At 38.4% G+C, this 25889-nt stretch overlaps 1 long non-coding RNA gene and 1 pseudogene across 1 annotated transcript in view; one reads left to right on the plus strand and one right to left on the minus strand.

Moving 5' to 3' along the window:
• Nucleotides 1-824: 824 nt before the first annotated feature.
• LOC122239716 overlaps nucleotides 825-25889 on the minus strand; it is a 41529-nt gene continuing 16464 nt past the window's right edge. The window contains exons 2-4 of the long non-coding RNA XR_006219127.1: nucleotides 14281-14429; nucleotides 5651-5718; nucleotides 825-946 (exon numbers count right to left, since the gene is read on the minus strand). This is a non-coding gene — a long non-coding RNA (uncharacterized LOC122239716). The remainder of the gene's footprint in view (nucleotides 947-5650; nucleotides 5719-14280; nucleotides 14430-25889) is intronic.
• LOC122232444 lies at nucleotides 16738-16966 on the plus strand (annotated as a pseudogene).

The following is a 25889-nucleotide window of genomic DNA, read 5'->3' on the forward strand; positions in this document are numbered from 1 at the left end:
GGCAGAGAGAGAGGGAGACACAGAATCCGAAGCAGGCTTCAGGCTCTGAGATGTCAGCACAGAACCCAATATGGGGCTCGAGCCCACGAACAGTTCTCACTGTTCTCATGACCTGAGCTGAAGTCGGATGCTTAATCAACTGAGCCACCCAGGTGCCGCTATTAGTTTTGTTTCTTAAATTCCACATATGAGTGAAGATATTTTTGGAGAAAGTAGCTGTGAAGTTAGCCTTTGAAATTTAATTATTGAAAGATTTGGGATGCCTGGGTGGCTCAGTCAGTTAAGTGTCCAACTCTTGGTTTTGGCTTAGGTCATGATTTCACAATTTCATGGGTTCAAGCCCTGCGTTGGGCTCTGTGCTAGAAGTATGGAGCCTGCTTGGCATTCTCTCTCTCTCCCTCTCTCTCTCTGCCCCTCCCCCACACATGCTGTCCCTGTCTCTCTCAAATTAAATAAAGAAAGAAAAAAAAAAAGAGGGGTGCCCAGGTGGCTTAGTCTATTAAGTGTCCAACTTGAGCTCAGATCATGCTCTCATGGCTCATGAGTTCCAGCCCCATGTTGGGCTCTGTGCTTACAGCTCAAAGCCTGGAGCCTGCTTCAGATTCTGTCACCAGCTCTCTCTGCCCCTCCTCCACTGGCACTCATTCTCTCTCTCTCACTTTCAAATATAAATAAATATTAAAAAAGAAAAAAGGAAAGATTTGGTGAGTAACTACCATTTGCCAGACACCCTTACATCCTGTGGAGGTAGAGGAAAATTATAATAAAATATAGGAGGGAAAATACAGCAGAGGCCTAAAGGAAGAATAATATCTTACCAGGCAAAGAAGAAGGCAAGTGTACTCCAGGCAGCAGGAGAAGCATGTACAGTTCGTCCAAGGTGAGGGAGAGCTGGGGGAAAACTCTGGCGACGGTGGTCAGTGGGTGTTGGAGTTATTAGAAGAGGCTGGAAAATTAAGAAGCCACTAAAACAAGCAGCCAATTGTAAGTTATATTATAGTTTGCGTTTTGTCCTAAGGGCTTTTGAAAGACAATAATGGTTTTAAGTGTGCAAGGTAACATGATCAGACTTGTAGGAAAGAAAGTTGACTCTGTCTGCAGGGCAGAGTGTGGGTTGTAGGGAATTAAGACAGGAGTTAGAACAACTAGGAAACTCATGGGGAGTCCATCCAGAGAAATTTGCTGGCCTGGACTGAGGTAGTACAATGGAAATGGGAAGAAGGGAATTGAATCTAGAAACCAGGTAAGGAGAAATCCAGGTTGAATCCTAGTAAACTGTTTTAAATCATTATGCATACAGAGCATGGGAAGAATCCGTTTGGAGTGGTTGAGGTTAGAAGAAAGAAGATGAATTCAATTCTGGACAAAGTTGTCTTTTTAGTGCCTGCAATACATCTAGGTTAATATGTGCTCTAGACCATTGTACCAATGGATCTGGCACTCCAGCAAGTAGGCTTAACTGGAGATAAAAATATGAAATTATTAACATTTAATGAGAATGAAAGTTATGTGGATGGATGAGATCACCCAGAGAATGTGAGAGAATATCCTGGGAATGAACTTTGAGCAATAGTTACATGTATGAAATGAGCAAAGGTGAAGCACTTCACAAAGAAGACAAAGAAGTAATTAAAGAGGTAGGAAGAAAAACAAATATTGTGGTGCCATGGAGACCAAGAGAAGAGGGTATTTTAGAAAGGACAGGGTGGTCTAAACTTTCAAGTTTCACAGAGAAGTTATCATTGACCTTTTGAAAGCACTTTGGGTGAAATGGAACAGGCAATAAGTCAAATTAAAAGAGAGCAGATTAGAGAGGGTGTGGAGCAAATGAAAGTTGTGGGAATACCTCTCTTAAGAGCTTCGGCCATGAAGGGGAAAAATTAATTAGGGCAGTAGTTAGGGTGGGACCAGATTTTAGATCACAAATAGCTACCCAAAGAACAAGAATGCCACTGAAGTTGAATTCATTGGATCTAATGGATAATTTTCATAGTCTTCTCAGGAGAGATACTACAGCTAAATTGGCAGGTGGAGAGAAAGCTATCAATATTAAAAAAGGAATGTGTATGGAAGAAGCAGAGGAAGGATGTTGGGATCCTTCACATCATTTTTTTATAAGCAGAAAAAGTCAAATAGAGATACATTTTGATTAGTGCCCCATCTCTTTCCCTGTCTCTTTCTGTCCTCTCCCTCTCCCTTGAACCTTTCTATCCCTATATATTGCATGTAAGAAGCTTCTCTAGTCTTCCAAAAAAGGAACTCATCATAAGAGATAATCAGTAATAGTCATGTACCATAGCACTATCGTGTTTTCATAGTCTTGATAACCAGTTCTCATTTGTTACATTCTGCACAATGGCTTTTCTCTTTGCTTAATAAATCAAACTTATTGTGAATCTATAAAACCCACAGAGCCAAGTGATAGGTAGTTCTAATTGAGATAAGAGCTTTCTTTTATATCCTTTAAAAGTAGTTTTCAGGATATTTTCTAGAATTTTAAATAAATATGCTGATACCTGATTTGTAACCCAAGAAAGTCAATTTAAAATTCTTCATTGCCCACTCACTTAGACTAAAAGGGATGTTGAGCTGAATCGTTTGTGGAGCTGGTTATTGCTTTCTTGGAGTCCAGTAAGAAGCACATATATTATAAGTGAAACTGTCTGTATTCATTTTCAAAGCAGCAATATTTCAACCTCATCATAGAGCACTTCAGAAACAGCCCTTAACATTCTCTTTCCCTTAGAACAAAGAATCCTTTGAAGAGATATGTGTAAGATACTTGTTTTCAAAATGAACTCAATTTTCTCATTGGGAGAATACACAAGAAGGTAAATAAATGGGGGAAAAACTTTTTGAAAACTTCCAGGGGAGGCATATATCTTCTACAAGTGATGGAAAGGATTTAAGCTGGTGGTATCAAATAACTGATGGCTAAAAATTGCCCGCTTATGTCTGAAGGGGAAGTAATAAAATATCATACTAATAAAAAGTAATAATCAGAGTCACTGTGAATCTACAAAACCTTATTTAATATCCCTTGACAACAATTTGAAAAAAAAATCGAAGTAATTATCAAGACTCGTTTTAAATTAAAACCTGGCCCTGGTGCCCCACGTCACTCTTACGCACACATGGTAACAAAAGAGACTTATGATGGCTTTGTGTATATTGCGGCAGAGTTAGCTGGCTGGCCACCCTTATGATATAATCTCCTTCCACTGCAATTTAATTAAAACAGTGAAAGATCTGACCTTTGCTGGAGATTTTCTTATCCACAACACTAAAAATATCCCATGGAAGCAATCTGTCAATGTGATCTTTCAAGTACAATCCTGATAGTACTGGAGAAGAAGAGAAAGGAAATGAGAAAAACCAGAACCTACAAAGCTTAGCACATAGTTAGTTGTGATGAAACCAGAGTCACAAGTTTTCTCTAAGGAGGATAATCCACCTAACTACATGAAGCAGTGGATGCAAGCCACTGATCTGGTGCCCACATATAATAAAAGCATGATAAAGGAGAATTGCCTACCATTCCCCCACCCCTCTTCTGGGAATTACTCTTGTGTCTATTTTGTTTTGGATGACACTTAGAGTCTTGAGAGTCTTCATTTATAGAAATTCATGGTAAGCCTTCTTGTCCCATAACCCCTAGAATTCTGTGCATTCTGTAGCAGAAGATTTTGCAATGAAGAAAATGTCCCTTTTTATTAATGGTCCCAGGAGTTCACTACCCACTCAGTTGTGATGATTGAGATATTCCTGCCTGATCATAGGATAAATGTTATTTATCTTCATTGCTGTGGTGAGAGAGGAAATTTTCCCCTTTTCACCATGGGAATGTGGGTTTCCTATTTGAAATATAATCTGATGGATAAGGAATAGAAATACTGGAGAGAAGTAGGGTATGACTCAAGATAAAATGGGGCCCATGATGAGGATGAAGTCCTGCTAATCATTCAGTAGAGAATAGCCAAAAAAAAAAAAAAAAAACAAAAAAACAAAAAAAAAAACCCAAGAAACAAAAAACAGCACTGCATTTGAGATCAGACAGATCTGGAGTCAACTTCTTTACTACCTAGTCACCACTGCCTAGGAAATACACTAGACACATCTAAGATCCTAGCTCAACCTATCAAGTGACAACAGTATTGATTTTACAGACTTGTCAGGATAATAGAGATAACTTTAGTTTATCAGGAGAAGCTTTTATCAACAGACAGGAAAAAAAAAATATCACTAAAGAAATTATGGGTCAAGATAGGAAGCCACAGATTCCCCAGCAAAATGTAAACTTAAGTTAGATTCTAATGGCCAAACTCCTAATGTCAACCAAATGAATCAATTAGTACACTTTAGTCAATAAAACTAACTGGTGCTTTAACTCTCCATGCTTTAATTAGTGTCCTATACCAACTGTGCATTTAGAAAACTGAGATGAAGCTCAGGCATGGGCAAAGGCTAGGAGAAACTGTGTTTTATTGATATATGTATCCAGAGGTGATCTTCAAATCTTTAATAGTCAGTGCAGAATAAGTATCAACCAATAAGAAAGGGTGTTGAGTATAGACAAGAAAGATAGCTGTGTCAGTTGCCAGGTGATTAGCAATTCTGTACTTGTCTCTAGAGTCTGACATTAACCTTTGCACATAGTAAACACTCAATTAATATTTATTGAATTAAATTCACACTGTATTAAGCTGGTCACTTCATAAAAGTGAAGGTAAGTAGGGAAAAATTTAATTAACAAAGATTAATTTGAGGATTTGTAAAAGAATTATTCCAACTTTGTCCCTCATGAAGTTTTTTCAGTCTTTGTGAATCAGTTTGGGTGTATGTGTCTGACTTAAATTTTATATTTAATTATTTTACTCTGGATAAAAAACACTTTGGATACTTTACGTAATAAACTTGTTTTTACTGACTGATTATTAAAATCCATTTGTATCTTGATTTATTCTAAAAGGGTGTAAAATAGCTCTATTTTGATTTATAGTTTACAAGGAGCTTTATCAGGATGCTTCTGGTGACACTTGAAAAATGAGCAGACAAGGCCAGAGAGATTAAGTGATTTGCACAAGTCAGACAACTAGCAGACTCAAGGCTCATACCCAAATCATATGATTTCAAGTTCAGTACTAAGTTCTGTCTGCACCATGCAGCCTCTCGGCTGCCTACTTGAAGTCAATGCCTGGCTTTATTTTAGGCAGACTCAACTTTTACTGACAATTAATTCTCTCAGTGAGGCATCCATCTTCTTAAGCTCCAAACTTCAGCAGCTGGAGTTACACCTGCATACATATATGTTTAATAAGTCAGTACATGTGATTGTGAGAACTCTCGTCAGTCTTTTTACATTTCTAGCACTCTTTGGTTCTTATAAGAGGCTGGAATTTCTCTGAATCTTTTCCTCTTGTAGGCCTTTGGTTACCATTACCCATAGCTGTGTTCGCCATCATAATTGTTAAGTTTGCTCGACACATACCGGTTGTTACTCTCAAGCAGACCTTCAGCCCAGCTAATGATTTAGTGTGAATAGATTGCAGTCGTCAGAAAAGTGAAAGCCATTGCAATTTCATTTGGGATGAAACATACATACTTTGCTCTTCTACATGTTTTTAAATCAAGTAAAAACTTTAATAATTACGTTCAGCAGAGGCATCTGGAAGATGTGTTGATAGTTGTTGGCAGCAGACACCAGATGGGTTATTCAATCTGGAACAGATGGTAAATTGATATGAAATAATGATAAGCCTGAACTTTTCCGCCATTCCTAATTCTCGTTTTCTATTGATAAGTTTACAATTTTGGTTTAACTCAGTTTTCTAAATTCCTCTTACTAATCCATATGGTTTTAAGAGGATAAGAGGAGAATTTTTCCCTTTGATCAGAGAATATCTCAAGCCCTCAAGATACCCTGGTGTTGAATAATGAACTCCAATGAGCTCATGATATTATGGTAGAACTAAGAGGTTCATCATTGTTTTTATGGCCACAGATCTAGGATTTTTCTATCCCTGCTCTGTTAATTAATGCTACCCTCTTCCCTCCCCCTTGTGCCTCCTCCTATTCTGTACTGTCAACTGAATTCCTTGGGGAAACTCATCGCAAAGGAAAGCAGCCAAATGGTAATAAGTACACTTTTGTTAAAAGCTTAATAAATGTCCAATATTCAAATATATCTCTCTACAAAGGCAGGGGTGAAGTAAACAAGTTAGAGTTAAATCGTAAATGGGACTTCTACCTCTTCTGAAATTGAAATCTTCAGCTACATGCATGGCATAAGGAAAACAAGGGAAGAAAGGAGAGTTTTCTAGTTCTGTGGATTTTCTGCCTCATCTTGAGAGAAATGGTCACAGGGTCACTGAAGATAGCCCATGGGTCCTCTTACCTAGTCTCATGGATGGAAGGGTGAGAGCTAAATTGGTGATATACATGGACAGAACAAACACTCTCATGTTAATGCCAAGTTGACCAATCAAATCATCAACCCTCTTCCCTTGGAAATGGGAAAGAATCTAGGAAGGGGTAGAATTTGTGTAGAAAGAAAAGATGGTAACCCACTACATGGATGTAATTACATGGAGTGATATCCAGAGTTCTAGAAAGTTAGTGCCACATCCATAATTCTTACTTAATTCCATAATGCCTAGAATTCTACTAATATAATCTGTTAAACATTTTATTTTAGATATTTTTATAGCTAATGAAATATAATTTTAAAATTATCAAAGCTCATTTGGTGGCCTGAGGAAGAGAATATGGGAAAAAAATGGGCACCAAAAGTGGGAGTACAGGGAGAGTAGGGGAGAAGAGATACCCAAATGTAAATAGTTCAACACTAGAATCATTGAAAAAGAACATGTTTTGCTTTGGGCTGGCCTTAGAAGTCAGATAAGGTGTAACAAAATCTTCTTAATAATCATCTTACTAGCTGTGTAACAGTGAACTTGTTTCATGGAGGCAGGGAATGAGCCCAGAGAGAGTCCATCTTCTCTCAGTTCCAACTCAAAGGTTTTCCTTTCTGTATTTGAAATAGAAGACAGAGGACTGACAGAAGCATCCTCATTTATGAACTACCCATCTTACTAATCACTGGGGATAAACAAAGAGCACACTATGACTAAAACTTAGGATTTCCTTTTGATCTCTTGAATTCTCTTGCGTTTTTTTCCTTTAGTTTTACTTGGAGACAGTTGCAGAAGTTATATAGGTGGTTTCTAGGACCACTGAAGAGCACCTCTAGACTCCTAGAGAAGTCTAACATAAATAGTATTTATAAAATTAACAAGAAAAATATATACTAGATCAAGGCAGAGCCTAAAAGGCCATCATAAAGATAGACAACATCTCCAAAGATAGGAGAGAGATAAGTAAAGATGCCATCATATCTTCTGCCAAAGTCAAGGAAAGATGGGAGCTGAGTGCCAGTGGGAATTCAGGGTCTTGTAGTGGTGATATATGGCCCAGAATTACCATCTCAGGAAGGCAGGATCACTAGTAATCCATGCTCCTGAGAAAAAGGCAGCCAGCACTCTGAATTCCCAGTTGAAGGAGCAGCTGTCATCTGCTATTGTAGACTCCTGAGAGCACATTCTGGGGAGAAACATACTACATTATAAGATGGGATTTTGGTTCAAATCCGTGTGTGATTATCTACCTCAATGAGTATAACCAAACCATGCAAAGGCCTAGACAAACAGAATTCTTGAAGTTACATTCCTTACATCCCTCGAGTTTCATAAAGTTATCCCATGGGCTGCCTCAGGGAGCATTAGAAAGTTGAATAGGTGGATTTTCCCCTTGTACCTCATCAAATTCCCACTAGAGTATTCACTTCCATTTGTATATTACACTGGGTTCTATGTAGGATCTCTTGGGGACAGATTTGGTCACTAAAAAGTGTAAAAACCTCACTGGCATTGATAAAGTTGACCCTTAGAGTCTGCTCCTTGGATTCTTCCCTATGGACTCTACCCTGGTCCCCAGGTGGCATCCAGTGAATATCTCTTGGTATCTTCTAGCTATGACATGGACCTCTAAAAGATTACCTTGGGAAAGAAAAGCATAAGACCATAAAATATCAGAAATTAGCCAATCAAAAAGTAAGCATACTGTACAGAAGGTAGTTTTTTACTTCTTGACCCTTTCCATTGAAGGCCAACCTGTAGATCTCAACCAGGAGAGGACCCCTTCCTCCACTGGGGCATTGGAAAGTATATGAGGCTGTTTGGGCGCTGTAATAATAATTGTAGAGTATCATTGTAATCCTTACTAGGGGCCAGAAATGTTAAACTTTTGTAAAATGTGGGACAGTTCTATATAATGAGGTTGTACCTCCTCACCAGAATGCCAGTAAAATAGTTATTCAAAAAACATTGCAGAACCATGGCCTACTCTCCAACATAGCAAAATCACAGGAATGCTCCTAGTATTCTTCCTAGAGATTAGAGAAGATGGGTATTTGTCTTTCATATAAATGGGTACATCATGCTGTCAAAGCATAAGAATATTAAACTTAAAATTAAATCACCATTTCCTAATTTCATATTTTCTCAGTATCATTTGGAAGCCCATATGGATTGTTCCATTTCCAATATCAGTTATTGTCTTACCGCAAATTAATACATTAGCTATCTGGTTCTTAGATTTTGGTATATCATGAACTTGAGTTAATGTGAATTGGTCCTTGAGACAGATCTCTTCTCAGACACTAATATTATCAGGGCTTAGAGACTGTAGAACAAAGGACTCTATATCACGGGTAACTCACAAAGTTTAAGCCATTTTAGGGTACTCTGGGTAGCCTGATAACATCTCTGCCTTAATATGAACCTCCTTTTAAACTATAGTATAAATAATTCTCTTGGAGGAAATACTTAGCCAAGGAGCAAATTCAAAATTTAATTCTGGAGTATGAATTTTAAAAGCATATGAATGAAACTCAATGTATATTCTGTCATTGCTATGAATCAGGATGGCATCAGAATATGGCACTGACCACAAAATGTTAAACAGAAGATTGAGGTGTGTATGACATTATACGTTAGGAACAAAAATGCAAACACTTTTATGTAAGATTTTTCTCTAGCATTCTACTAACCATTAATAATCTCCTTTTTGCTTTTACGTAACTAATGAGAATTTTATACAATATGACTAGCTCATAAAATTTTAATAAAATTGGACACATGGCTAAAAATATCACCTGTTACTGTAATTATAAAGGCAACTTTATGCTTCAGAACTGAACCAAGTGGGATTAGAAAAAGAAAGCTCTTTGAGAAAAGTTATTTGTTTGCTAATTCAGTGTGTTATGGGAAGGATTGTCCTTAATTCAATAGTCTTACTCAGGGTTGAAGTGAATGTAAAAGATTTGGGGAATTTTAGTCCCTTTTCCTTGGAATTCAGTGTTCTCTGATAAATAAACTTAGGTATTTCTTCCTGAATGGTAAGAAGTCATTACCAGCGTTTAATGATATCCAGAATTAAAAAGCAACATTCAAAAAACTGAGTATTTGCAAAATACACACTGAAGAACCATACTTCTCCCATTTTCTTACTTTTGTTACACATCTTACAATATTTTTCCAATGTGAAAAAAATGCAAGACCCAAAAATAACAGCTTAATAATAACTGCCATTTTTTGAGTGGTGTGTATGAACATGGCACTTTGACCAAACGTTTTACATATTACAGAGTGCCTGGTGAGATGTAATAGCTATTTTAATCCAGAGAAGCCTGCATACAGGTGTTTCCAGATAGAGGTAGCAGGCCCCTTAGAGCAGATTTTTGTTGGAATAGGCTCTGTTTCCTAGATTTTTGAAGTTATGCAAATTTACAGCGGTGAATGGTAACCATTTTCTTGGAAGAAGGATGCAGCAGAACCTTCTGTGACCTGACAAAGGCTTTATCTCTATCCTTGGCACTAGAAAAACTTTAGTATATTTACTTAGAGAATAATGTGCCTTTGGGGAGAAATAAGAACAAGACCCTAAATTCTCCTTTTGAAGTTTAACTTTCTTTGAACTTCTACAATGAATGGAAATGGCAAAACGGATTTTTCAGGTAGGAAAAGACACCAAGGACCCGAAAGAGCAGCATGGCTCGAAAGAAGGGGGCATGATAGGTGACCTGGAATCAATATCAGACATGACCACCTTTGTACAAACTTGACCTCAGAAGAACTTAATTGGGCCCAATGATTGGATTCACAAAACTCCTGGAGAACCCATTTAGTTTATATGGCAAATGCTCAGCTATCCAAAGCCCTTTGTTTCCATCAAGTAAGGGAATGACAAATTTTGAGAGGGTAATTACATTGCATTTGCAAACACTGATCTAGGTTTCAACAGAGACTCATAGGTGCAACAATTTCTGTTCTGTTTTTAAGCCAGATTGAAGTAGATCTAAGGGTGAATAAGGAGTAACTTTGGTTCTGTTTTACTAAGGTCAAGCCCCTCTTCTTCGATGAATAAAGAAACTCATAATGGCACCAGGGTTGCCATTTACATATGTGCAGATTGGGTAGTACAGAATCACAGAGAATAATGTCTTCATTGATTACAAAGGAAACTGTTCTGTTGATGGTGCAGATTGCATATAATTCACTACATTTCCATTATTATATAATATTTTACATGCACATATGCACACACATCACAGAAATCTACAGTAAGAAAAGGAGTAATAATTACTTCTGGCTGTCCTAGATGCCCCATGTGTTAGGTCAACATAGTCACATATGAGTTATGGCTGGTAGTGGGAAATCAGACATAAGATTTTATTTGCATACTTCCCTTCTCCTTTCCTGCCCTTCCAGCCTGATCCCCTTCCCCAAGACTATCAATAACAACAGTGTCTAGGGAATGTGGCCCCTCTTGTTTACCGACAGGACCCAACAGCCTATAGGGGATGCCCCCCTCTTTTCACACAGCTGGGATTTGAGGTGATATTTCTATCACATAGAGACAGAGGCAATTAAACTGACTGTGGCTTATTAGTGCCACTTAGTTCAGGAACAATGGTTTTGATGCTCTCAATAAGAAAGAATCTACTTCTTTGAGATGGACTTGATGACTTCCAGAGGTCCTTCTATGTCACTTCAGACAGTAACGAAGAAGAAAATGCAGCTGTAGATCAGGCTTCATAAGATATGACATCTGAACACATGTGCTTTCTGGTGCTTTAGACATCCACAAAACAGAGCTGAGTCCTCACAGAACCTACCACTGGTGAGGGCCTGGTAAGTGTCACCAAAGGATTATTAGCTTCCCTGCAATGACTTTCCATTGCTCTTGGAACAAAGCTCAAAATATCTAACATGATCTATTATGCTCTGGGCTCTTACCTAGGCCCATTTATTTCTCTGGCCTGCTATCTTCCCAACCTCCCACCTGCTATACATAGAGATTGTAACAGGTCACTATCCAAATAATTCTCAACCAAAATTTTAGCAAAAGGGCTCATGTGTGTATGTGTGTGTGCACGTGTGCACTTGTACATGTATAAATTGACAAATTGACATGCTGATCCAAATTTCATGTAAATTGTAAAAGACCAGAAATAGCAAGTCGGAGTCAGTCTTGAAAAAGAACAATAAAGCTGGAGGAGGTGTTCTACCCATTATCAGAACATATTAAAAAATGATAGCAACAGTGTGGTACTGGCATAATCATAAACAAATTGGCTAATGGAACAGAAAAAGGGAGTCTAGAAACACACACACACACACACACACACACACACACACACACACGACAAAAAACATGCTGCATGGCAGTGGTGAAAAGATAGTCATTACACAAGTGTTGCTAAATTTGTTGCTTGCCCATACAGGAAAAAAATGTACCTGAATCCCTACCTCAAACTATATGCAAAAATCAATTCCAGAGGAATTGTAGATCTGAATACAAAGTGAGAAACAATAAAAATTTTTAGAGGAAAACTATGGGAGATTATTTTGGGGTAAACAAAAATTTCTTAAATAGGATACAAAAAGTGCCTGATATTAAAAACAAAACCGAAACACTTCTGTTTATCAAAGAACACCAATAAGGTACTGAAAAGGTAAGCCACTCAGTGGGAAATATTTGCAGTACAAATGCCTAACAAAAGACGCATATGTATCAACAATATATGACTCCCATAATTCAATGAGTAAAAGATAAACAAAACAATTGAAAAATGAGTAAGAGATTCAGAGACACTTTTTTTGTTTATTTAGGGAGAGTGCACAAATCAGGGAGAGGGACAGAGGGAGTGAGAGAGAATCTTAAGCAGGCTCCACGCTCATGGGGGAGCCCAATGTGGGCTCAATCCCATGAGCCTGGGATAGTGACTTGAGCAGAAATCAAGAGTCAGATGGTCACTCCACTGACTGAGCCACCCAGGTGCCCCCAGAGACACTTTAAAAAGAGAATATGGCAACATGGAAAGGTACTCAAGCTTGATAGTCATCAGACACATGTGAATTAAAATTACAGTGTGATGTCTATACACACTTATCAGAATGGCTAAAATTAAAAAGACTGACAATACCAAATCCTGGTGATAATGTGGCACAACTTGAACTTTTATGTATTGGAGGTGTGAATGTAGATAGAAATAACCAGGTTGAGAACTGTTTGGCAATATTTAAGTATTTCAATTTAAAATGATTATATGTAAGACCTATGACATTGTAATTCCATTCTTAGATCTATACTCAACAGGAATAAACATATTGGAAATATGTGTAGGAATATTCACAGCTACGCCATTTTGTAATAATTGCAAATTAAAAACAACCCAAATACCTACCAATAATACAGTGGATAAATAAATAGTGTTCTAATCATACAGTGGAACAAGATACACAACAAAGATGAATAAACTGAAACTACATAAAACGAAGTGAATGAACCTCACAAAATTGAGAGAAAGAAGCCAGACACAGGATAGTACATATTATACAATGCGATCTCTTACATAAAGTTCCAAAACAGGCAAAACTAAGGTATTAGGACTGAGTGCAGGTAATACCGCCTCGGGGGTTAGTGACTCAAAGTAGGCACAGAGGTGTCTGAGAGGCTGGTAATATTCTGTGCCTTGACTGGCTGTTGGCTACACAGGTGTATCCAGTTTATAAAAAGTCACTGAGCTATACATTTGATTTGTGTACTTTTCTTTATGTATATAATGTTTGGATAAAATAATTCACTTTTTAAAAATTTGACTTGGGAAGGAATCTTCAAAGTTGCTACCTACTCTTGTTTGAGGGAGGCCCCTACTCTCTTAAAGCTCAGCCCAAGGAAGCTGTAGGGAAACCCTATTTAAAAGAAAAAAACTAAAGAGATCCCTGGAGTGATAATTGTTTAAGTTGGGTCATAGATACATGTGACTTCATTATATTATTCTAATCTTGTATGTGTTTTAAATTTTCCATAATAAATGTGATTTTTTTCTAAAAATCAATGGAATATAAATCCTGACTTGCATCCAAATCAAATCAGCAATGACTGCAAATCTCTTCCTACTCTAATATGTTAATCCCCTATGGAAACATTGTCACCAGAGCTTTTTGCTCATGCAGGAAAGCTCTCCTCCTGGTTACTTGAATCTTTGAAGAGTTCTCTCTTGGGTATTCTGTTTTTCTCTCCTTGAAAATAAAGATGTTACTATTTTCTCTTGTCAAGATGCCCATCAGTCAATTACATTCTTTTCCATTCTAGTGTCACCACCTAATGAATGGTTAAAAGACAAATATAAACTTCAATCCAGAGCACATAGGGAAGTTGATAAAACTAAAGGCTATTGAGCCGAGAAGAGGAGACTAGATGTCAGGCTAATGAGAGGCCCTCAGCCAAACCAGCCAAAAAGGAAATGATTAATTATGGGAGTGTAGCAGTAGAGATGCCCCCAAGCAGTTCAGTGAAGTGGAATGACATAGGTTTAGAGAACAAGATAACAGGCCAATTGATTCAGGAGTGGGAAAGATATATTTTTAAATGTGTATGTCACATACACATGGCCCTATTTTTATCAAAAAAAAAAATTACGAAATGCTTTCAAAGGTCAATAAAGTTACACATAAAAGCTACAGATGATTTTATTTTCTGTATACCAAAATATTCTGCATAAATTAGGGGGTAGAAACAAGAGCTTTACAAAAAACTGATTTATTTTTAAAACCCATAGAGAAAATAGTCACCATTCAAGAAGTTACACACCCCTATATATAAAAATACCTAACTGATTTAGTTCTAGTTTGAAATTAACATTTTTATATACCATACCGTTTTTATACCATTTTAGTTATCTTCAGCGTTGAACCTCTGTTCAGTTTTTCTCCTCTTCAGCCTGGAGGAAGTACTGTGCCTTCCCAGGTATGAAATAAAGTGAAGTTTTTGTCTTGCAATATAATTGTACTCCCTCTCTTGCCTTTCTACCAGAGAAAGAATAAGGGAAAGTAGGGTTAATTTCCTCACTAACTAAATCAAAACTCCACTGTTGGGAGTTGGGCAAACAGCAAAAAATAAACGTTCAAATGTAGCTCAGTACCTTGGAAATTCTAAACTGTGTATCCCCACAGACTCCAAGCCTCATGCTACCCTTACTATGCGCCACAGGGTTTGAAATATGGCAGGGCAAAGGTTTATTGATGTTGTAGCAGAAGTAGGAAGTAGGAAATAGCAAAGAATCCGTGTTACTCTGCAATGAGAAAATTCATTGAAGTTAACCAAGAAAAAAGTCAAAATATAAAACATGTCTTCCCTTCCTCTTTCAGCAGTGTCTGGACTTCTGCTAACCACTCATGGCATAGAGTTACAGGAGAGAGCAGAATTGGGCAGTCCAAGAACAGCAAGGGCAAGCAAAGAGGCTGAACCATTGCCAAGAGAATGAGAAAGGAGCCTCAGGTTTTCTTTGAGGATACTGAGATCCCTTGTAGCAGTACAATCCAAGGGTAATGGTGACTTGTGCTGGGTAGTTTTCAGCATATATTGACTGATCCTTATCCACACTTGGATAATATACAGAAATTAAAATAAAATACAAGTAATCATTCACATGAGTTGGGGTTGAGATTTATCTTTTTTCTGAAAGTAGTAAGACTCCTAATGTAAGAACACAATGACCAGGAAAGCATGGAACAGCAAGAACAGGATCAAGCCAGAAACAGTCTTCTTAACCACACCTGCTAAACCTTTTTAACCAATCCCTTAGTGTGGAAGAATTGAATGAAATCAGTGTCAAAATGAACATCAACTCTTTTATAGATATTATTATTTTCTTATATTAGTACTTTAACTGTATAATAACACATTCGCAAATAATCTACAGTGAGTGCTTACACGTTCTGAGCTCCTTGGTTTTAGCCTGCAGGTGGAAGAATTCTTGTCTATAATTGGCAGCAAGAACAGGATCTAGGTGTTGCTGGTTCCAGGACTGATGTCATCAATAACCTAGTTTCTCTCCACCTTTGTGCTCCCCCCCCCCAGCATATCAATTTTCTTCTTCAAGTTTGTCCCCTTAGGGTCACAGGATGGTGATGTCAGTCTCAGGCATCACTTCTGTATCCAATTATATCCCAAAATAGGATGGCCAGTTTGTCCTCAGGTGTCTCTTTTATTTAGAAATTTTTCTAAGAATCACTCAAAGACCTTGCCATATCTCATTGGTCAGAACAAAGGCATATGTCTAAGTGTTGGCAAGGAGAATGGGATTACAATTGTGGTGTAAACTAATCACAATTTGTCCCTTGGTGCTGAGCCACTTTCCTTATGTGCCATGCCTCTTAATATCTAGATAAACCTAGGGTTTTATTAACATAAATAAAGGGAAGATCGGATTTTGAAATGGCAATAAATACCTCCTGCCTCAATCCATAAATTTCTGTATTAGGAAACCTACTAGGGGGCCTCTGGAATAGCTGAGTGCATTAGGCATCTGATTTCAGCTCAGGTCATGATCTTGCAGTTTGTGAGTTTGAGCCTTGTGTAGGGCTATGTTCTGACAGCTCAGAGCCTGGAGCCTGTTTTGAATTCTTTGTCTCCCTCTCTGTTTCTCCCCTGCTTATCCTTGCTCTCTCTCTTTCTCTCTCTCTCTCTCTCTCTCTCTGAAAAATAAACATTAATTTAAAAAAAAACCACCAGGTATTATTACAGATATTGAAACTAGGTATATATAAACATTGTCTATGATAATGACAGTCCTGTTTCCCATAGTGCAGCAACCAATATATAGTAGTATGTAATTAAATCTTTTCTGAGTAGCTATTATGTTCTTGTCATAATAAAGTACAATGATAAGGTCAGTCAACCCTCAGTGAATTCACCATCTAATAGAGTGTTGGGGTATAATTAGGATGTTGAAGATCACCAAGAAATCAAGGTGATAAGAAGCAACAAATAAAAAAATGCACATGATAGAATTCACTATTATGAGAAAGCTTATAGTCGAGGTGGAGGGTAGGATCAATGCTAGCAAATTAGAGAATAATTAGGTAAAGTTGAAGTAGTAGATTAGGTTGCTTTGGAATGCTGCTCTGAAGGTAACTTTAACTTATTTGGAGAGCCTATGGGAATTTTTGAGTATAGTCATGTCATGACCGTATCCTCTGTTGAAAGAAAAAACATGATGGCAGGGACATGAGAAAAAAAAGTACTGTGTCTAGAAGAGCCACTATAATAGCTATTAAATGTGTAACTGTGAAGCACTATAACCTAAACTTAGGATGTGATGGTGGTTATGGTATTGCTTCTTGGCCTTTTGGCCAAGATCAATTGTGGTAGTGGTTTTGGAAATAGAGGATGGAAGAGAAATAGATTTTATTTATTTATTTAATAAAATTGTAATGTTTATTTATTTTTGAGAGCCAGAGTGTGAGCTGGAGAGGGGCAGAAAGAGAGGGAGACACAGAACCCAAGCAGGCTTCACGCTCTGAGCTGTCAGCACAGAGCCTGATGCGAGGCTCAAACCCACAAACCGCCATATCATGACCTGAGCTGAAGTTGGACGCTTAGCTGACTGAGCCACCCAGTTGCCCTGAGAAATAGATTTTAAAGGAAAAATGGTCATAGTTTGTTGTCTGCAAAAGGCAGAAATTAAGATGAATCCAATAACTAGAGCCCAGAGGACAACAAGTACCTAAAGGTCTTCCCAGAGAAACAGTGGTCTCAGGTACTGGATCTGACCTGAGCCCAGTGAGGTAGCAGGCAACGTGGAAAGGAATGGAATGAGCCTTTGGGTGTACCAAGTGTAAACAAAAACTAAACAAAGTCATAACTAAGATAAAGTCGGGTAAAATACCTAACTGAACTGTCAACCTGAAAACTTAGGCAGAGATCCTAGATCCATATAAAAGCCATAACTCAGATACCAGAGGTATCAGGCAGAGAAAGAGACTACTGAATGTAAAGGCCTGGGGAAAATATACAGCACAAAATAATACAGTAAAAAACAAACTTAAGTAACTCAGTAAGCACAGTAAATTTACAGGGAAAAACTCTTCATTTAAAAGACAAATATTAGACTCTTAAATACAAAGAACACACTGAGGTTGATGGGGGGCAGGGGAGAGGGGGAAAATGGGTGGTGGGCATTGCAGAGGGCACTTGTGGGGATGAGCACTGGGCGTTGTATGTAAGCGATGAATCACGTGAATCTATCCCCAAAACCGAGACTACACTGTATATACTGTACATTAGCCAACTTGACAATAAATTATGTTAAAAAAAAATAAAAAGTAGTGGACTCCCTCCTCCAAGAAAAAAAAAAAAACAAACAAATATTAGAATTTTAAATTAAAAAAAATCTTACCTATGAACAATTAACCAGAGACAAGCCTAAATGGTAGGTATGAAGGCATAAACTTGTCACACCACTTTAATACCAATCAAAAGAACACCAGTGCAAAAAATTGAAAATAGAACTACTGTATGATCCAGGAATTTTACTTTAGGATATATATCTTGAGGATATATATCTATATAAGAGATATCTATATAAGAGATATACATAGATATATATCTATATATATAGATATATATCTATATGAGATATATATAGATATAGATATATGAGATAGATATAGATATAGATATAGATATAGATATAGATATAGATATAGATATATAAGAGATATATATAGATATATATCTCTATATATAGAGATATATATCTAGATCTAGATATATATCTCTATATAAGAGATATCTATACCCCCTTGTTCACTGCAGCATTATTCACAATAGCCAAGACATGGACCTAAGTGTCCATTGACAGATGAATGGATAAAGAAAATGTATTATTTATACACGAAGGAATATTATTCAGCCATTAGAAAAAGAGGAAACCCTGCCATTTGTGACAACACAGATGGACCTTGATGACATTACACGAAGTGAAGTAAGTCAGAGGAACACAAATATTGTATGAGCTCACATAGGAAAGCTAAAAAGACAGAACTCATAAAAACAGAATAGATTGGTGGTTGCCAGGTGCTGAGGGGTGGGGGGAAGTGAAATGTTCGTCCCAGAGTATAAGCTTCCAGGTGTAAGATGAATAAATTCTGGGGGTATAATGTGCAACATGGTGACTATAGTTAACTGTACTGTGTTGTATACTTGAAAGTTACTAAGCGAGTAGATCTTAAATATTCTCGCCACACATACACACACACACAACACACACATAGTTACAAATAGGGTAACTATTTGAGGTGACACATATGCTAGCTAACCTTATTGTAATCATTTGGCGATATATGTGTATCACATCATCACATTGCGCACCTTAGACTTACACAATGCTATATGTCAATTATAGCTCAACAAAGCTGGAGAAAGAAAGAAAAAAAAACGCAAAAGAACACTTGTGTAACAACATCAATATCTGACAATTTATTTTAAGGCATAAAAGCATTACCATGAATAAAAACAGTAATCACATAATCATAATAGGTTTAATTCACCAGAAAGATATAAAAATACTTAACAATAGCCATAAAACTGCAAAAATATTCCAGAAGAAAATTTGTTTTCTCTACAGGTTAAATAAACAAATGAACAAAATGAACAAATGAACAAAAAAAAGAAATGAATAAATCCACCATCAGAATGGAAGTGTTAATACAATCTTACAGTAATTTTTTAAGGCAAAGCCATCAGTAAGGACTTAGAAGATTTAGAAAAACACAGTTAGCGAGATTGATCCAATAATCCCATCATGTAATTTAAGCTTTTCTTTACCACAGTACCCATAACCCAAATCCTGTTCTTCAAATCCCTTACTCTATCCCTGTCCCAACCCAGAAAAACAACACATAATTCTACATTCTTGCCTTGACTCACATTGCTGTCCAGCCTCCAAAGGGATGGAGTATCTTGACATGTATTTTCATTTTTCTCTGGTTGTGTTCCTCTTCATTCGTATTATTTGGACTAGGTTGTAAATTGATTGATGGAAGAAATATGGTTCTAAATTTAGCAAGATCTCAGCTGAGGACTGATTTCATTTTTTTTTTTTAACTAAAGACATTTAATTTGAAGAATTTCTTTCATTTTAATTAAATCCATTTATTTAAATTAAGATTAAATTTCTTTGTTTTAATTAAAAAGTAATGATAGTCATTGTTACAGATGAATAATCCAAAGAAAATTTAATCCTTTCCTACTCTCTCCCTTCCTTAAGGTAGTCAAGATGACCTAATTATGTCTTTCTGTCTATCCAAACTTATTTACTCATATATTTTTGGTGAGAAAGGATGGGAGTTTATATTTATTACTAAATATTTGATCTACTATACATTACTTAGAAACTTTTACACACTTAACAGACCATGGAAATTTTTGTCCGGATTAATAAATATGGCTTCAACTAATTCCTTTTAATATCTGCATGATACTTTACAATATAGATGTAGCATAATTCTTCATTCCTCCTTTATTGATGGTTTTGGGTTGTTTCCAGTTTTTCTGCCACCCAAGATGCTGGTGCTTTTTATTTCTGTAGGGTAGTGGGAATTCAGGGGTCTTTTTGTTTTTCTTTAAAAGAGTTTTTCAGGGCACCTGGGTGGTTCAGTCGGTTAAAGTGTCTAACTTCGGCTCAGGTCACGATCTCCCAGTTTCTAAGTGTGAGCCCCACATCAGGCTCTCTGCTCTCAGCACAGGGCCTGCTTCAGACCCTCTGTCCCCCTCTCTCTCTGCTCCTCCCCTGCTCGTTCTCATTCTCTCTCTCTCCCTCAAAATAAATAAATAAACTTACCAAATAAATAAAATAAAATAAGAGCTTTTCATTGCCTTACTAAAGGGCTGTTGTCATTTACATTCCCACTAATAATACATTGAAGGGCTTGCTCTCTGCCTTTGGAGTACTATCAGACATTTTAATTTTTGACAATCTGAAATGTGAAAACTGGTATGTCATTGTTCACATTTCCATAGTTAACAGGGGTGTGCAGCCTTTTTATATATTAACTGTAATTTATATGTCCTTGTCTGTGAGTTGTCTGTTTATATTCTTTGCCCATTTTTCTATTTTTGTCTTAAAAAATACTTATCGGCAATATTTTCTTCTATGTGAAATGGAAGCAGAGGGGTGGCCCGCACAAGTCCCCTTTGGTCTGTATTAATAGAGTTTTGCCTCAAGCCTCCCTTTCACTTTGGCTATGAAGACACGGGTCCATCTCTTTGAGAAGTTGAATGCTTCCATTAAAAAAGAAAGAAAAGAAAAAAGAAAGGAGGAGGAAGGCACTTTCCCACATCACATAATCCTCTTTGCTATCCGGGAAGCCTGCTGCGGCTGCACAATTCATGTGGGATTTCTATTCCAGCAACCAAAGAGCAGGGCATAAAACCCACCTGCAGAGACCCGGCAGTCTGGAGTGCCAATGTTCAGGAACCATCCGCTCAATGTCATGCTGCTCTGTTGAAAACCGTGGACTCCTTCTGATAGTCTCACTTGAGGGAGTAGAAGCCCCAAGGGTAGCAGCCAAACGACCTGGCTCTCGGCCTCCCGTAACCATGCTTTTATCTCACCCTTTCGAACACTTCCGCAATACTTAGCTTTTCTTCCCCAGCCCTGCACCCCACTTTCATATTTCATAAGACTGCCTCGCGCACATTCCTAACAGCTTCAAGCTGGTTTTTCAAAAGTAGGAAACAAATGGAAAAGAAACCTCATCTTGCCAGCTGATATGGCTGTAGCAGGCTTTCAGAGAGAGAGAGAGAGAGAGAGAGAGAGAGAGAGAGAGAGAGAGAGAGACTGACTTAAGGCTGCAGGGGGGCTGACACTCAGGGCAGGAGGCAGCTGTCCACCTTTATGAAATGCCACCTTGACCAGCGCCTGCTTTTTTTGAGGGCTGGTTGACTGTCGTTCAAATGCAGGACCCATGACCCCTGCTCCTCTGCTTTTTGTCCCCAAGCACCCTCAGTTGTGGGGAGGAGATTAAAGGCGCTCCGCCAGCCCCCAGCCCACCTCTCCCTCCTCTCCCCCACTTCGTCTGGCCCTCTGGCTTCTCTTAAAAAGCCTTCACGGCACATCCAGTGCAGCACAGTGACTGTTTGTCTCCTCTCATTTCCCATGCGTGGTGGCAGTTCATCCTCCGATCCTGTCACCAAGTCCTCCCGAGACTCCCCCGAGAGGATGACACGGATGTGCGTGCATATTTCCACCCACACACAGACCAGCTGGAAATGTCGGATGGTAGCTGTGTTTGAGCAAATATTAATTTCTCCAGGAGCAGATTTTAAATTTAAATCATATCCTAAGAATATAGTTTGTCTTTAGGAAACTTTTTCTTGAATCAAATACGTGTTGTTGTTGTTGTTGTTGTTGTTGTTGTTGTTTTTAATCTTAAGGGAAGATCACTCCCTAAACGGTTTCTTTCTTTCCCTCCTGTAAGACCTTTATTGAGGGATAAGTTATCCATACAATGCACCCATTTTAAGTGTACAATTTGCAGAGTTTGGGCAAACGTATGCAGTTGGGCAGCTGTCCCCACAACCTGGTGTTAGAGCAGTTGAGTCACCTCAGAACTCCTGTCTTGCTTCTGGCAGTCAGCTCCTGCTCTTACTTCCAGCCCAGGCAACAACTGACCTGCTTCCTGTCTCTATAGTCTGTCTTTTCTAGAAATTTCGTGTAAATGGAATCACATAATATATAGTCCTTTGTGTCTAGCTTCTCCGACTTAGCATAATGTTTTTGAGATTCATCCACACTGTTGTGTGTCTCAGTACTTTGTTCTTTTTCTATGGTTGGATAGCGCTCCACTGTGTGGATATAGCACATTTTCTTTACCCATCTACCAGCTGATGGACATTTGGGTTGTGTCAGGTTTTTGACTATGGTGTCTCCACTGTGAACATTTGCATAGGAGTCATTTTGTGGACGTATGTTTTCATTTCTCTTGGGTAAACTGCAAGTTGTAGAACTTCTGGATCATATGATATGGTAAGTATATGTTTAACTCCCTAAAACACTCACTGCCCGGGCATCTGGGCAGCTCAGTCAGTTAAGCATCTGACTTCAGCTCAGGTCATGATTTCACAATTCATGGGTTCGAGCCCTTTGTCAGGCTCTGTGCTGACAACTCAGAGCCTGGAGCCTGCTGCAGATTCTGTGTCTCCCTCTCTCTCTGACCTTCTCCTGTTCATGTTCTGTCTCTCTCTCTCTCTCTCTCTCTCTCTCTCTCTCTCTCTCAAAAATAAATAATAAACATTGAAAAAATAAAAATGAGAAACAAAATACTGCCAACCTTCAAACAAATTCTTAAGAAAAATATTTACTTGTCATTTTCAAGGTTGTATTTGCCATGAAATTACCCAACCTAAAAAATAAATAAATAAAAACTCTGAGAATTCTTTGCCAAAGTTATTAAAAATGGGATCCTGGGCAATAAAAGTAAGAACTAGGGGCGCCTGGGTGGCTTAGCAGGTTAAGCATCCAACTCTTGATTTCGGCTCAGGTCATGATCTCATGGTTCGTGAGTTCAAGCCCCACATCAGACTCTGTGGTCACAGTGTGGAACCTCCTTGGGATTCTCTCTCTCTCTCTCTCTCTCTCCCTCCCTCCCTCCCTCTCTCTCTCTCCCTCTCTCCCTCCCACACTGTTTCTCTCTCTCTCTAAATAAATAAGTAAACTTAAAAAAAAAAAGTAACAGAACTAAGGAAAGGGAATATTCTTAAATCCTGTTCCATTCCTACTCTGTCTTTAGCCAAGAGGCCTTCTTTAGAACTCTGCCAACAACAACAAAAAAAGTACAGTATCACCATTGACTATTAGTCCTTTTATCTCTCCTTCCCTTGCCCCACCTCCAAGGGCTACAGCTGAAGGTGCCATTTTCAGACTTCTTTAGCTAGAGAACTCAGTTGAGTATTCTGAAGGGACAGAAACAGAGGATCCTGGATGCACAGATCTTGCCAATCCTATAGCCACTAGCATGATGGAAGCTGCTAGAAAGTGCTTCATCAACAGAGCACCTAGGGGCTTTCTGGGGCTCTTGAATGCATGCAAAGTGATAGGCCAGGATGTCCCTGATCTTGTGGTAACTGTGGATTCTGGATCCCTGGGAGCAGAGGTGAGGCTAGACTCTACCCTGGCAGTTCGGGATGATAAAGCCACAGCCTCAGACAAGGAAGACAATTTTCAGTTCCAATTCTGCCACTTACAAGTTTTTTGACCTTAAGCAAATTATTAACTTTTATAATTTTCAGTTTTTATCTCAAAGGGTTGCTGTAAGAATTAACTAAGATAATTATAGAATGTGATTCATATAAGCTCTTTGATGGCAGGGAATCTTTATATGGATCCCTGGAGCCTAGAGCAGTGCCAGATGCATAGTAGGTGTTCAGTAAACATTTACAGAATGACTAAAGTACTTAGCATAATACCTGGAGAGATTATTCATTTATTCACTCATTCAATCTTCTGTTTAATATTTATTGAGCACCTACTACATGTTTGTCAAAAGCTAAGCTGAGCCACCAAATATCAGAGTAGCTGATTAAGACAAGTCGAAATGAAACAGTGAAACGTTAATCACTTACTGTGATAAAACACACAAGAAGTTACACTGGAGAAAACATCAATTTCCTCACTGTTCCGTTTTCCCCCAAAGAATGACATCATTGAGGGTTAGGTGGGTCGGCACAGACATGAAGTATTATCTCACTATCAGGAGAGTCCTGCTCAAAAGACTCCTGCCATGTTATGGACCTGATAGCCATGGGGGTGGGAGGGCAGGAAGGCAGAGGGGAAAGAGCTAGAAGTGAAAAAGTACTGAGTATTGAGTAGAGTAGAGAAAAGTAGTCTTCAAGTTTTGTCTCCCCTCCTCTCCTTGGGAGGTCCCTGCAGAGGCCTTTGAGAAGGCCTCTACCTAAGGGCTTCACTGATAAAGAGGCCTGCAAATGTAGTCTCCTGGCTAGGAATAGAGATGTGTGTAAGAGCGTGACCAGCCAGGGGGCCTGTGTCCTAGACTGCACTCCCTTCAGAGACTGCAGTACGTGGCTGTGCACCAAGACTAATGTGGGGAGGACAGCTTTTCTCTATCAGGCCTGCCAGGTAAAGCCTTTGTAAATGTCTATGGTTGGGCATGAAAAAGCACACACACGTTTTGGGCCAGGAGCCAATCTCCCCAAAGTTGCTATTAGAGTGGATATGGTCTTTGTCCTCACAAAAGCATGCAGACTGTTGAGTAGGCACACCGTAAACAGGTAAACAAATAATATACAATTGACAGATTATGACGAGGGCCCTGCTGTGTGCATGTGTTAGGGGTGGAGAATCCAGAGTCCAGGGAGGGAGAAGAGCAAGATGTCCCTACCTTAGCCTGAGTGCTCAATCTAGCCCCCTCAGAGGCGCTATCTGAGCTGAGAACTGAGGATGAGAAGGAGCCAGCCAAACTGAGGGCAGGGAGAGGAATTGGGAGAGGTCAAGCACACAAGCTAAATAAATATCCATTCGTTCCTCCTTTTGTTGCATCAGCTTTAACTAATTATTGCGGTTATGCTTGAGGGGTTACATGAGACTTCTGCTGGGCCTCATTCAAAACTGTACAGCCCACCAGTTTATAACAATTTTTTTCTTTGATACACAAAATTGGTGCATCCAATAAAATCTATCTGTGGTAATACAGATCTCAAACACACATGAGTCAGATGTTCCTAGTATCTACAAAGTCTTTGATAAATTTGGATGAACCTCCATTGTGTAGCTTTATGGAAAGAACCAAAAGAATAGGTTTAGCTAAAATTCCTTGGTGATCTTGCTCCTTCTTTGAATACTAGAGACTGGAGGTGCTACAGAAAACAATGGTTACTTTTGACTTTAAGGAGGAGAGATGGGTCTGTGGTTATTTTCCAGAGGACTCTGGAGGGTTCTCTGTACTCACGAGTCTGTCCTTTGTAAGTCTCTGACACAAAGTTCATTGTCAAAAATGAGCTGGGCCTTTTGGTAATTGTGAAAGGCCATCTACATATAGTGAAAAGCCACTACCAGTTATTATAAATTTTGTTTTTGTCCAAGATTAGTTATCTTTCTAAAAAAAATCCACTCCCTTTCATGATTATTGTTTATGGTCAGTTCAAAGGAGCCAATCCATTTCACAAAACCTAACTTTACATACCTATTTTTTTTATTTTGTTTTTAGGATGTATTTGAATAAGATTGGATTGAAGCACTGAGCTATTTATATCCCTGATTTGTTATTTATTAAAATAAGGATATTATGCTGTGAAAGGAGAATAGACTTAGGAGTGAGGCAGACATGAGTTTTAATTCTGACTCTACCTCCTCTCAGTTGCATGACTTCAGGTGGGCAACTTCCTTGGGACCTTGGCCCTTAGTTTCTTCACAATTGCATTCACAACCTTTCACTGGGATGTTGTAAAGATAAAAGATAATTTGT

The sequence above is a fragment of the Panthera tigris genome, chromosome A1 (assembly GCF_018350195.1).
Source record: "Panthera tigris isolate Pti1 chromosome A1, P.tigris_Pti1_mat1.1, whole genome shotgun sequence".
Lineage (NCBI taxonomy): Eukaryota > Metazoa > Chordata > Mammalia > Carnivora > Felidae > Panthera > Panthera tigris.